Raw genomic sequence first — 13,032 nt, 5'->3', positions numbered from 1 at the left:
GTATTAAGTTCTGCTTTCTACGAAAGTTTGTCATGTGGCAGAAAATGTGAAGCACTCAGCTGGCCCTGGTGCCTGTTCTGACGTCACAAAGACGTCACTTTGTACTCACTGGGCCTCAGTTTTCTCACCTAAAATGTGGACACAAGATGATTTTATTTTATTATTTTTTTTAACGTTTATTTATTATTGAGAGACAGAGCGAGACAGAGCATGAGCAGGGGAGGGGCAGAGAGAGGGGGAGCCACACAATCCGAAGCAGGCTCCAGGCTCCGAGCTGTTAGCACAGAGCCCGAAGCGGGGCTTGAACCCAGGAACTGTGAGATCATGAACTGTGAGATCATGACCTGACCCCAAGTAGGACGCTTAACGGACTGAGCCACCCAGGCGCCCCTACAAGATGATTTTTAAAGATAATTTCAGATTGAACCAAAGAGCTAGGAGGTGACAGTTCAGTCTCATACTCAGATTTGGGGGCTGGGAAGCTTTGCTAATCCCACCGCTACCCCCACCCCGCCACCCCCGCAAAACCAGAGAAATGTAACCGTTCTACTGTGAGAGCACCCAAAGGCGGATCTCGGAAAATAGAGAGTCCTGGGGAGACACCAGGAGTCAGCGGGCCCCTGGGAAGGAACCTTCAGGCAAGAAGGCTGCCAGTGGTCTCCTTGCTTTCCTCCTGGGGAGTCGGAGGAGGGCAGTGGGCCAAAGCGCCGGGGCAGGTGAGTCTAGGCTGGTCCACGGAACTGTAGGACTGGTGGTTCCACGTGCCAGGATCATGTGCCGAGGCTGGTTGGGGGAGAACCCGGGAGCTCTAACGTGCTCTGCCTTTCAGTGGAAAAGCAGGAAGGGAGGAGCCAAATCCCAGCTGCGACCTTTCCCCTATTTTCTGGGTTCACAGTCTTCTGTTTTCCAGGAGGAGTGGGTGGAGAAAGGAGAAAGTTGGGGATGAAGACGTGCTGGCAGGCAGGCACTTAGAAACTAAATTTTCTGTTTAGCCGGCAAGAATTTTTGGTCTTTCCTTAGAGTTTTGTCCGCTTTTGTGCTGGACCCAGTGACTCTTGCTCTGTTGTTAGGAGAGCTAGAGCGCCAAAATCACACTGCCAGATGTCCCCAAAGCCATCACTTGCTAGTTGGGGGCTTTGGGCAAATCCTTTAATCTTGTTGTACTTCAGTTTCCTCACATGTTATGTGGAATGATAATAGCCCTTACCTGGAAAGTCAATGAATTCATCCTTGTATATAGCACAAAGAATGGTGCCCGGCACATAGAAAGCATTCCATGGGGCGCACCTGGGTGGCTCAGTCCCTTAAGTGCTGGACTCTGGGTTTCAGCTCAGCTCATGACCTCGAAGTTTGTGAGTTGGAGCCCCACATGGGAGGGTTCCATGCTGACAGTGTAGAACCTGCTTGGGATTCTATGTCTCCCTCGCTCTCTCTGCCCCTCCCCTGCTCACACTCTCTCTCTTTCTCTCAAAATAAATAAATAAATAAACTTAAAAAAAATTAGAAAATATTCCATGAGTGTTAACATCATCTGTATCATTGACCACAAAAGTCCCAAAGAGGGACTTTGTTCATAGTAGCCTACGTTTGGTGCTCGAACCCCGAAGTTCCACAATAACCCTTTGGGGTCTGCATATCGTGAGCCTTACATTTTTATTTTCACACAGCTGGAAGGAAGAGATGGGCACCTCTCGAACAATTCCCTCTCCCCCATATTCACTGTCATTGCTTGAATGTCATGCCAGCTGAAGATAACCAGGGTTTGAGTGAATATAGATAGCCCTTTGCTTCCCAACTATCAGCTACAAATATTATTGGCTGTCATCTTTGGGTAGGTACTGGGATGTCTAAGTCAGGATTCTTGTCCTGTCTCCAACACTGGCCAAATTAATCAATCTATTTGAGCCTTGGTTTCCTAATCTGTAAATTAGGGAAAATCATATATAAATAAATAAATAAATAGGAGATGCTCAGTAAGTAGTGGCTATTGTTTTATTAAGCCATTTAGAAGCAGGTTCTTTTTTCTTTTTAAAGAAACATGTTTATTTTAAATGTGTATTTATTTTGAGAGGGGGGTAGGGACAGAGAGAGAGAGAGAGAGAGAGAGAGAGAATGAGCAGGGGAGGGGCAGAGAGAGAGGGAGAGAGAATCTCAAGCAGTCTCCATGCTCAGCATGAGCCGGACTTGAGGCTGGATTCCATGAACAGTGGGATCATGACCTGAGCCCAAATCAGGCATCAGATGCTTAACCGACGGAGCCACCCAGGGATCCTGCAGCAAATTCTTTTTTTAAAAGTAATCTCTGTGCCCAACATGGGGCTTAAATTTACAACCCTGAGGTCAAGAGTCACTTGCTCCACTGACTGAGCCAGCCCCTAGAGGCAAATTCTTATCCTAAGCAGGCTGTCATCTAGTTGGATAGATAAGACCTAAAATATCTAACTACCAGCCCCAGGTACTGTAGGAGTATTGGTTAGAAATTAGTCACACTGGAGCGTGAATCCTGCTCCACAATTTGTTAGTTGTTGCCCTCGGGCTCTGCCGGCCTCAGTTTCTTCATTTATATAATGGAAGCAATAATAGTTCTAACCTAATAAGACTGTTACGAAGATTAAAGAATGGGTGTAAAATACTTAGCATAGACTAAGGGCAAAATAAATGGTGGTTGTTAATCTAATTAGCTCTCAAAGCACACTATCGTGAATGAACTGCGGTTCTTGGGAGCCCAGAAATAGAGGAAGAGAGAGAACTGGGTGGTAGGCAAATATGAAGTAAGAACATAACTAGGGTGGAGATGCCTTGCTTGGGGATCTGGAATTGTAACATTCACCATGAGTAAATGGAAGACTGGAAACAAAGTAAGCATTTTTTATTGGAGAAATACAGGAAAAGATGACTATCTTACCCAGCATCTTTAGTAAGGCCCCACTGTTCCACCAAAGGAGGGTAGATTGGGTCCCAAGACAAACTCTCTTTGTGTTCTACCTCCTCATTGGGGACTGCTTATCAGGAAAAGCTACTTATGTGGAGGTTCCTCAGAAAATTAAAAACAGAGCTGCCCTATGACCCAGCAATAGCACTGCTAGGAATTTACCCAAAGGATACATGAGTGCTGATGCATAGGGCACATGTACCCCAATGTTTATAGCAGCACTTTCAACAATAGCCAAATTATGGAAAGAGCCTAAATGTCCATCAACTGGTGAATGGATAAAGAAGATGTGGTTTATATATACAATGGAATAATACTACTTGGCAATGAGAAAGAATGAAATCTTGCCATTTGCAGCAACATGGATGGAACTGGAGGGTATTACGCTAAGTGAAATAAGTCAGTCAGAGAAAGATACCATATGTTTTCACTTATATGTGGATCTTGAGAAACCTAACAGAAGACCATGGGGGAGGGGAAGGGGGAAAAAAAGTTACAAACAGAGAGGGAGGGAGGGAGGCAAAGCATAAGAGACTCTTAAATACAGAGAACAAACTGAGGGTTGATGGGGAGTGGGGGAGAGGGGAAAGTGGGTCATGGGCATTGAGGGGGCACTTGTTGGGGTGAGCACTGGGTGTTGTATGGAAGCCAATTTGACAATAAATTATATTTAAAAAAAAAAAGAAAAGAAAAGCTCCTTATGAGCCCTATCTTTATCTCACGCCCCCTATGGAGTCATAGTCAGCCCACGTGGGAGTACTGTGTGACGAATACACTATCTTCACAAATTTGATCTTATGATCCTGGGTCCGGTTAAAGAACATGTCTTGCATTGCTGGTGAGTGCAAATGGGTACCCTGTATGGAAATCAATTCGGTAATGGCTGTAAAAACGAAAGAATGGGTACGCCCCTTAATCTAGAACTTCACTTGTCATTGCAGGCAAACTCCTGCACGCAGAGGATGGCGTATTCAGAGGCAATCGTTGCAGCACTGTTTACGACACAGAAGATTGGGAAGAAGCACAGCAGCCTATCAGGAGAAACTGGTTAAGTAAATGACCGGGATTGCACTTTCATACAGGGGGTCACCGTAAAGTCAGCAAAAAGAATGAGCAGTTTTGTCCATACGGACGTGATCTCCACAATACATTAAGTGGAAGAAGCCAAGTGTGTAGTGTGTCTGTTGTATGCTACAGTTTGTGTTAAAACAGACCCGCGAGACAGGATGTACAAAATGAGATACCACCTCCTACCCACTAGGATGGCTATATATATATATATATATATATATATATATATATATATATAAAACGTTTATTTAGTTTTGAGAGAGAGAGCGCACAAGGGAGGGGCAGAGGGAGAGGGAGACAGAGGATCCAAAGCAGGGTCCGTGCTGACAGCAGAGAGCCCGATGTGGGGCTTGAACTCACAAACCGTGAGATCATGACCTGAGCCGAAGTCGGGCACTTAACCAACTGAGCCAGCCAGGTGCCCCTATATATCCATTTTTAAAAAATTATTATTATTTTTTTAATGTGTATTTACTTTTGAGACAGAGAGAGAGCATGAACAGGGGAGGGTCAGAGAGAGGGAGACACAGAATCCGAAACAGGCTCCAGGCTCTGAGCTGTCAGCCCAGAGCCCGACGCGGGGCTCGAACTCACAAGCCGTGAGATCATGACCTGAGCCGAAGTTGGACGCTTAACCGACTGAGCCAGCCAGGTGCCCCCCTATATATCCATTTTTAAAGAAAATAAAATAAGCGTGGGTGAGGATATGGAACCCTTATGCATTGCTGTTGGGAATGTAAAGTGGTCAGCTGTTGTGGAAAACAGTTTGGCAGTTCCTGAAAAAGTTAAACATAGAGTTACCATGAACTTATATGCAAATGTTCATAGCAGCATTATACATAATAGCCAAATAGGTGGAAACAACCCAACTGTACATCAGCTGATGAACAGGTCAACAAAATGTGATACAATAGAATATTATTTAGCCATAAAAAATGAAGTTCTAATACATGCTTACAATATGGGTGAGCCTTGAAAACATTATGCTGAGTGAAAGAAGCCGGACACAAAAGGACACGTACTGTATGATTCCATTGACATGAAATGTCCAGACGGGGCGCCTGGGTGGCTCAGTCGGTTAATCGGCCGACTTCGGCTCAGGTCATGATCTCACAGTCCGTGAGTTCGAGGCCCGCGTCGGGCTCTGTGCTGACAGCTCAGAGCCTGGAGCCTGTTTCAGATTCTGTGTCTCCCTCTCTCTGACCCTCCCCTGTTCATGCTCTGTCTCTCCCTGTGTCAAAAGTAAATAAAACGTTAAAAAAAAAAAAATTAAAAAAAAAAAAAAAAAGAAATGTCCAGAATAGGGAAATCTATAAAGACAGAAAGTAGGTTAGTGGTTGCCAGGGGCTGGAGGGAGAAGGGAATAAAGAATGACAGCTAATGGGTACAGGGTTTCTTCTTGGGATGATGAAACTGTTCTAAAATTACACAGTGGGGCTGGTTGCACAACTCTGTAAATACACTCTACACCACTGAATTTCATACTTTAACAGGGTGAATTTGGGCATGTGAATTGGATCTTAACAGCTGTTATTCTTTAAAAAGGAAGGCAGGGGCGCCTGGGTGGCGCAGTCGGTTAAGCGTCCGACTTCAGCCAGGTCACGATCTTGCGGTCCGTGAGTTCGAGCCCCGCGTCAGGCTTTGGGCTGATGGCTCAGAGCCTGGAGCCTGTTTCCGATTCTGTGTCTCCCTCTCTCTCTGCCCCTCCCCCGTTCATGCTCTGTCTCTCTCTGTCCCAAAAATAAATAAACGTTGAAAAAATAAAAAGGGGTGAAGACATCTTCAAATGACAAACAAAAAACAGAATGAACCACCCTAGACCCTTATTAAGGAAACTTGCAAGCATGTACCTGAAAAGAAAACTGAACCTAGGGGAAAAAATCATGAGATTCAAGAAGAAAGAGTGAATAAACACTGGGAAAACGAAATAAAACCGAACAAATTATGACTACTCAAAACTACCTTTCCAGACCAGAAGAAGGTAGGACACACGGCCACAGAGTGCAGCATGTGAGATCGGAGAGGTCCTCACCCAGGACAGACGGCAGCAGAACCACGGACGAAACCGGAAGAAACCCGTCAGTGTTAGTGGATACAGCTGCATCTGTGTGAACCTGCTGGCTGGACCATCACAACGGGAACAGCCAAGATACGAAGGCTGGGGAAGTGCATGGAAAGTGTTTCTACTGCTTTGCAACTTTTAAGTCCAAAGTCAATTCAAAAAAAAAAAAAAAAAACTTTTAAAGGTTAAGAAAAACAAGAACAAAACCGTTTTCTTTTTTTTTTTTTTAATTTTTTTTTCAACTTTTATTTATTTTTGGGACAGAGAGAGACAGAGCATGAACGGGGGAGGGGCAGAGAGAGAGGGAGACACAGAATCGGAAACAGGCTCCAGGCTCTGAGCCATCAGCCCAGAGCCCGACGCGGGGCTCGAACTCACGGACCGCGAGATCGTGACCTGACCTGGCTGAAGTCGGACGCTTAACCGACTGCGCCACCCAGGCGCCCCAAAACCGTTTTCGATAATACCACTTTTTTTTAAATGGTAAACATTTAAGCTGGGAACGTTCTGCTTATTTTTTTCTTCATAGTACTCAATACCATCAAACGTGTTTTATATTTATGTACGGATCAACTATCTGTCCTCACTAGCAGGTAGCTCCCTGAGGACAAGGATTTGGACTGTTTTGTCAATTACTGTGCTAAACCCAGAGCGCTGCCTGGCATGTAGGAGGTGCTCGGCAAATATTTGTTGAGTGAATAAGGAACAGCTGCTCAATGATTGGTTTCATTTATTTGTATCTGTTGTGCAACATTTTAATAATGAGCATTACTGGGTGATACAGCTACGAGATATCCCCCCCCCACCCCTGCCAGACTATTCTCGCGTGCACATGAGTTACTTTTACAGCTGGAGAAAAAACGTTAAAAATTTAAACTCACATTTTGTAAAATTAATTGCTTGTGCAACATTGTGACAACAGCAGATATGCAACGAGGGGAAGACAGCCAAGGGAGTTTGGATGGGGAAATTGGGTCAAGAGCAGTGGCAGCTGTGGAGGTGGGGTGTTTGGGCGGGCTAGGGCAGTGCAGGGCACCAGAGGAAGGTGGAGCCGTGGAAGGTAGAGCCGGTCCCCAAAGATGGGCAAAGAGCACCCAAGGCAAACAGAGGCTTCTTCGCCCCCTACCTGGGCCAGGGACCTCAATTCTGAGTGTGGTTCTGATGCTAACTACTCACTGACCTGGGACAAGTTACTTTCCCTGTGAAATGCAGGGAGGAGGCAAATGAACTGTCTTCTAAGCGTTTCTGCCTCAGGGGTGTGTGGTTCCAGAAGCTGCGGCATGGGTGGGAGTGGGTCTGGAAGACACTGTAGACCTCTGTCCACAAGCCCCATTTGGGAATTGCTTGATGAACAATGCAGAGTAGAAAAGAATAGTTTTCAAAACTATATGGACCATATACTTTAACTATGCTTATATACACACGCATAAATATGTACATATTATATATGTATATATATATGTATATATATATATATGAGAGACTGACAGGGTGCATTCTGAAATGTTAACATTGACATTATTTTTCATTAGGCGGGCCCTTTAATTCATTAATCACAATAAGCTCAGTGCCAGGGACCTATAGACTTTTCAAGGACTCTTAAAAATATTTGAGATATGGAAAAGAAAAGAAATTGCTTCAAGATTTTTTATTTTATTTATTTTTAATATATATATATATTTTACGTTTATTTTTTATTATTGAGAGAGTGAGACAGAGCATGAGCATGGGAGGGGCAGAAAGAGGAGAAGACACAGAATGTGAACGAGGGCTTCAGGCTCTGAGCTGTCAGCACAGAGCCTGACGCGGGGCTCGAACCCACCAACTGGGAGATCATGACCTGAGCCGAAGTCGGATGCCCAACCGACTGAGCCACCCAGGCGCCCCTTCAAGATTTTTTAAAAGGCAAAATTAAAATGAATAAACACTTAATCAAAGGTTCTCCAAATATGACATCATGTCAACTGGACAATTTCAGTTCAACCTGATAACTTTAAATGTGGGATATGGGTGTATTTTAATGTGCTGGAGGCATCCAGCTTACGTAGGCATGTGTAGGAATCGTGCAAGTTTCTTAAAATGGGTAAGTGGTAGATTTATAGTTTCCTGTAGTTTCCAATTTTCTATTCTAAGCATATATGGTAAGAAGAAAAAGAAGAATGCTTGGGTAGCTCAGTCGGGTAAGCCTCTGACTCTTAATTTTGGCTCAGGTCGTGATCTCACGGCTCATGAGTTCGAGCCCCACATGGGGCTTGATGCTGACAGTGAGGAGCCTGCATGGAATTCTCGCTCTCCCTATCTCTCTGCCTTTCCCCCCCACCCTCAAAATAAATACATATTTTTTGAAGTTAAAAAAAATAAATAAAAAGAAGAAAACTTCGATGAACTTTGGGAAAGCACGTGCGTGAAAAAGCCGAGGAAAATATAGGGTGGAGAAGCACTATTTCCTCATCTCCACAAAGGCCGAGGACTACCTAGTCCTTTGATTTCTGTAGGTAATAATAATCAGAAGGGAAACTTGCTCAGAACATGTATTTTAAACAGCTTTCTGTTTCTGGGCTGTCAACTAAGTTATGTCCACCCAACAATTAGAGTAAATCTGTGTATTGATATTTTGCTCCCTCTTTCCTTCATGGAATCATAACGTTATTAAATGTTAAGACCTAGAGGAAGTCTTCCTTCCTCCTGGTCCTTGTCTTGGCGACCACACTGGGTGGAGAGCAGGGAGCCCAGGTCAGCTGTGTCCGAGCCAGGCACGGAGCAGAGTGGGCTTTGTGCTGCTTGGCAAGTGGCTGCAGGAGTTTCAGAAGGAGGCAGGTGTTTTGCTGTTGCACTAGGGGGATGGACGTCGGGGTGGGGGGCTCGGGAGACATGGGGTCGTCCCAATGTCTGTGCTGTTTTCATTCATAATTACAACACCTACCTCCGTGTCTTCTGCGTGTGGCTACACACGCACATGCCCTGTGTTTACACGTATGTGCCCACATGGGCACATTCTCTCTTCCTGTCAGGCTGGCACCTTTCACCCAGACACAGATGCCCAGACATTTCTGCTGCCAGCTGACTGACTGCGTGTCTCTGTTCCAAGTTGGCTAGTGGAGGGCAGGGGGGCCGCCCTGCTGCCTCTTATCCCAGCCAAGAAGGGCAGAAGCTGCTGCCGGCAAAGACTATCCAGCCAGAATTCTCCCCCTCCCTTCCCTTCAATGGTGATAGTGATGGTCTGGGCCCGCCTGAGCCCTACCCAGCCCCCAACCCCAACCTCCCAATGCACCCCACCACCCCATTCTTCCCCCAACACCCCGATGGATCCTGAAAGGCAGCTAAATTCACTCAGTATGCCAGGCTCCCAGCTCTCTCACTTGGCCTTGGGAACCTCTCCAGTCCCTCACCTCTGGTTCTTTTGCATACTCAAGTATCACTTCCTGATATCAAAGCATTCAATGTTTTGTCTTTCAATCGATAAAGGTGTTCTGTCTAGAAAACCTCCTGTTCCCCTAGAACAAATGTTTTACTTATTTATTTCTACTGTTAGGTTGTCATCACTTTGAGAGGAAGGATTACTTTAAAAATTAAAAATATAGCGTCTTTTTAATCTGTGCCTTGGACAGACTAGATGCTCAGTGGTGATCTGTTGATCAATCTCTTATCACACACAAGCAGTAAATATCAGTGAGCCCCCTGAGGTCACTAAACCCTTTAGCTAGACTGAACTTGTACCCTCCCTGCCCATGTCACCCACATCACCAAACTCAGGCTTGGCCACTGCCCAGCCTGAAGCAAAGGGGCACATCCCTTCCTCGGTGCAGCCTCAGGGTCCTCTGTTAAAACACAGGGACTGAGCTACATAATGCTCTAAAGCTCCTTCTAGTGGATTAGATTCTATAACTCAGGGCTTTTGTGGCATTCTGGCAGCTTCTTGTCCTCCGGCTTCTGGAAAAAACTCATAGTTGTCCCCTGCCTCTTCCGTCTCTGCAGGAGAGGGAGGAATCAAGGGAAAAGAAAACGAGGTAGATGTGGAAAATCTCCTTCCACAGTGAAGAAAACCACCAGTTTAGGGACTCATGCAAAATGAGAGCCACCCAGAAGAAGGAGCAGGTATATAATGGGACATGTAGAGCCCAGGGGGCTCTGAGTGTGTACATCGGGGCAGGTGTGGGCACACTTAGGAACCTTGACACTGTGAGTGGCTCTCAGCCTGTTGATGTTCTCATTGCCGATGTGATTCCTACTGCCCCAGAGTGCCTGGGCAGGTGACTTTCAAAGCCTCCTGGTACAGGTCACTTGGTCAACGGGCATGTGACTGTTGCTGTTTTTGTGTACCTGAAACTGTGTGCTGGGCTCAGTCACTGCAGGAAGTTCAAGCTCTTTGGTTGGATTAGTGAGTCACCCAGTAAATAGTGGACACGGGCTGCCTACAGCTCCCTTACTTCTTCCAAGCCAGGAAAGGAGGGGAATCCTTCCCCTCCATGCTCCCAGAGGCCAGCACACCTGAACAGCCCCTTCCCACAGAGGGGATGCATTGTGAAACTATCTCCTGAGACATCATTCATGGGGCCCCCCTAGTGGGAAGAGCATAAAGTCAAAGTTATTCCGCAGTCTGGAGGCCAGACAATGGCCTGGAAACAAGCTCAGTAACCAATCTTGCATTACTGACTTCCCAAGTCTCATTACCTGGTTGACCAAGGAAAGGATATTTTCCCATGCCAGACAAAAATGAGAAGCTGCTGCTCTCAGCAGAGCCCAGATTTCAACAAACCCTATTCCCAAGCCTGGGATCCCCTGACCTGTCAGGGCAAGACAGAGCTGGCTCAAGCTCCAGGGAGAATGTTACCCTTCTCCCCCAGGGGTGATGTCCACTGCCAGAGCTGGATTTCCTCCCCAAAGGACGGGTTCACCCTCTAAGTCCTTCCCAGGAAAGTCACATTCCTGCTCCCAAAGCAGGAAGCTCATCAGTGTATCCCTCTGCTTTTTCTGGCTGCTATCCCCAACCTGGGATATCAGATCATCCTGTCAGAACACAGAGTAATTCCCCTCCTGCCCTCTTGCTCATCTGAAAAAGGTCCAACCCAGATCTGCTGCTAGCCTCCTTGCATTTTCTGATTGAGTCCCCCTTCTTACATACCCGAGGTCCACTTATCCTCATGTGGTCCCCTATATTCTCTTACAAAATTAATATGCTAAGTTCCAGGAGAGGCGTTTATCTGGCATTGCCATTTTTGTATTAAAAATTTCTTGTTTTTCTTATCGACTTTCCAAGTTCTGGACATATTAAGAAATTGAGCCCTTTCCTATTGCATTTATGAAAAAATATTTCCCTACTTGCTTCTAATTTTGTTTATGATTGTTTTCCTCTCTTTTGCACTCATTTATTCAACAATGATTTACTAAGTGTCACTATGAATAAGCACTGGGCAGGGTGTTTTAGAGCCTACACTACTTGCCTTGAGGATACTTCCTCCCTCTTATCCTCTGATTATTCAACTTACAGGTCTAGAAGCTTAATAGTGTATTCATACTTTTGGCTGATAAGGCTCTGGGCCTTATCACTTAAATTTATATATAACTCACTTACGTAAGTAATACAAAAGTAAACTTTAACTTAAAATGCACAATATATGGTTAATATAATAATTCACTATTAAGAGAGTCTTAAGCAGGCTCCATGCTGAGTGTGGAGCCCAATGCAGTGTTCGATCCCATGACGCTGGGATCATGACCTGAGCCAAAATCAAGAGTCCAAAACTCAACTGACTGAGGTGCCCGAAGAAAGTCGCTTTAAATCAAGGAAAATCTCAGACTAGAAGTCCTCTGAGGGCAAAAAATTAACTTCTTTCTTGTTCTACCATATAGCATGATACATGTTTGGAAAATGACTGGTGTCCTTCTAACGAAGTGGAAAATTTGGACACAGACAGAGGGAAGATGGCCGTGTGAAGACAGGGGCAGATTGAAGATATGCTGCCACAAGTCAAGGAGTGCTTGGGTTACCAGAAGCTGGAAACAGCAAGGAAGGATTCTACCCCAGAACCTTCAGAGGGAGCATGGCCCTGCCGCCACCTTTGGACTTCTGGTCTCAAGAGCTGTGAGAGAATACACACTGTTGTTTTAGTGTGCTTTGTTATGGCTGCCCTAGGGAAGTCATACGGATTTCTAACACAAACTGACATCATTTACACATCTGCAGGAATGTCAGATTAACTCATTTTAGGACACCAGTGGGGGTGGGGAAAGGAGCAAGGCAGTGGGGGCGGGGGGAGATGGATTGTGCTGTGGGACACTAGGCATCTAGGGGATGGGCGTATCTGGGGCCAGATCAGGAGTGAGCTGGGAGCAGAGGTCCAGGGAAAGGCAAAGGCCTTAGAAGGAGAGCGGTCCCATCAGTCTTAACCAAGGAGTAACTCTGGGGACAGGTCACACTTCTGGATTTTCCAGAGGCAAAGTTCCCATTCTTCTGACACTAAGGACTCTTTAGCCTCATCCATTAATCCACATTTCGATTCTGTCTCCCCCAACGATTTGCCAATCAGAGATTCTGATTAACAAGTGAGAACTAATAATGATTTATTCATTCACGTCAACATTTACTATATGCCAGGTTTGTGCTTTTTGGCGGTGAAACAGCCTGAAGGAAGTGCATTCTCTTTTCTTCCTCAGCTAAAATAATTCTAGTCAAAATTAAATCACTTGACATTTCAGTTAGCCTAAGAACCCTAACGCGGGTTATATCAGGATTTTTGCAATATTGGAAATAATCCTGGGACGCTCTTTAGCGTGGATAAGGCTGATTTCCTAATTCTGAAGGGCGTATAGAGAGTAGAGTCTTTTGTTTTCCAACTCTATAAACCCCACATAAAGATCACAGAGCCTACAATACAAATACAATGAAAGCAAGATTGAATGCCACTCCCACAGACCTTCAGCTGCAGAGGCAATAACAAAACAAAATAAAACAATAAAACAGAGGGTA

The 13,032-nt window shown here is 45.3% G+C and overlaps 1 long non-coding RNA gene across 1 annotated transcript; it reads left to right on the top strand.

The window, feature by feature from the left end:
• The first annotated feature begins 323 nt into the window (after positions 1–323).
• On the top strand, positions 324–4,095 carry LOC123606826. Its single transcript, XR_006716514.1, has 2 exons — positions 324–716; positions 3,874–4,095. It is a non-coding gene; the product is annotated as an uncharacterized LOC123606826 (long non-coding RNA).
• Positions 4,096–13,032: the final 8,937 nt, after the last annotated feature.

Source organism: Leopardus geoffroyi, chromosome A2 (genome assembly GCF_018350155.1).
Source record: "Leopardus geoffroyi isolate Oge1 chromosome A2, O.geoffroyi_Oge1_pat1.0, whole genome shotgun sequence".
In the NCBI taxonomy this organism is placed as follows: domain Eukaryota; kingdom Metazoa; phylum Chordata; class Mammalia; order Carnivora; family Felidae; genus Leopardus; species Leopardus geoffroyi.
Note: the sequence above shows the minus strand (reverse complement) of the source record. Positions and strands in the feature narration are given on the sequence as shown.